General features: G+C 43.3%; 1 pseudogene; it reads left to right on the top strand.

Annotated features, from left to right (window-relative positions):
• The first annotated feature begins 648 nt into the window (after positions 1-648).
• LOC145608394 (small nucleolar RNA R71) lies at positions 649-747 on the top strand (annotated as a pseudogene).
• Positions 748-1,393: the final 646 nt, after the last annotated feature.

Raw genomic sequence — 1,393 nt, 5'->3', positions numbered from 1 at the left:
TTATTATAGCTACCACGAGAACCTTGGTTCCCTTGGTTTCTATAACCACCACCTTGGTTATAGTTGTCAAAATTGCCTTGGTTTTGGTAATTCCTATTCCATTGACCTCTTTGATTATCAAACCTTTGAGCATTATTATTTGACACATAATTCACATGCTCACTCTCATTGTTATCAAACTCATCAACACATTCATTAGGACAATTACTAGAGTCATGATCATACGATCCACATGCATCACAAAACAAACAACCCATAGGCATATTATGTGAAGAGGGAGGGGGTTGAGAGTTAGAAAGAGTACCTCTCCCCTTAAATTGGGAGGGAAGATTCGAAGTTTGAGAAGAAGAAGAAGCGCTCTCCAACTTGGCTTTGATTGCGGTCACCTCCTTTCCCAAGTTTGTCATTTGGGAGGAAAGGTTGTTGATCGCATTTAGATGGTCCACCGAGTACAATGAAGATTGCTTTCTTGAAGAGTCCCTCTCCCCATCTTGCCAATCTCTATAGTACGTCACCACGTCCTCAATAATGTCCACCACTTCTTCTTCGGTTTTGTTCATGATAGGACCCCCGGCCCCCCCATCAAGGCATGACTTGCCTTGGGGACTTAAACCACCATAGAAGATTTGGACCACTTGGTATGTTGGGATTCCGTGGTGAGGGCACTCCCTTTGATACTCTTTGTATCTCTCCCATGCTTCGTAAAGGCTTTCATTTGGCCTTTGCTTGAACCCTTGAATCAAGGCTCTTGCCTCCGCCGTCTTCTTTTGAGGGTAGAAGCGGGACAAGAAGGCCTTTGTAACATCATCCCATGTTCTCAAGGAATTGGGCTTCACCTCTTCATCTAGCCACTCTAAAGATCTTCCTATGAGAGAGTAGGGGAACAACTTGAGGTGGATGAACTCTTGAGAAACTCTGTTGACTTTGATGGTGTTGTAATATTTCTCAAATTCTTTAAGATGGTTCAACGGGCTCTCATTCTTAGCCCAACTATATTGCCTCCTCTCAATTAAGGTGATCATGGCCGACCGAATTTCGAAATCATTTGCCGGTGTTGTAGGCGGAGCTATACCGCTCTCAAACCTATAAGCACCGGGTATTCCTAGCTCCTTCAAGGCCACTCTCGGATTTTCTCCCATGCCTTGCTCTTCTTCACTTGAAGAACTATACCCCAAGGATCGATTAGCTATTCTTCTCCTTGAGAGAGTCCTTTCGATTTCCGGGTCAAAAGGCACAATGGATCGATCACGAGCTCTATGCATGCAAAACTCAAAGAAAATATTAGTAGCACGGCTACAAGTGTAGCCTAAAGAAACAAAATCTTTTTGTATTTTTCATTTACAAGTGTAGCTCTATGACATGATTAGTAGGTCGGCTCGATTACAATCGTAGT

This window comes from Chenopodium album, chromosome 2 (genome assembly GCF_948465745.1).
Source record: "Chenopodium album chromosome 2, dcCheAlbu1.1, whole genome shotgun sequence".
NCBI classification, from domain to species: domain Eukaryota; kingdom Viridiplantae; phylum Streptophyta; class Magnoliopsida; order Caryophyllales; family Amaranthaceae; genus Chenopodium; species Chenopodium album.
This window is presented reverse-complemented; position numbering and strand designations above follow the sequence as displayed.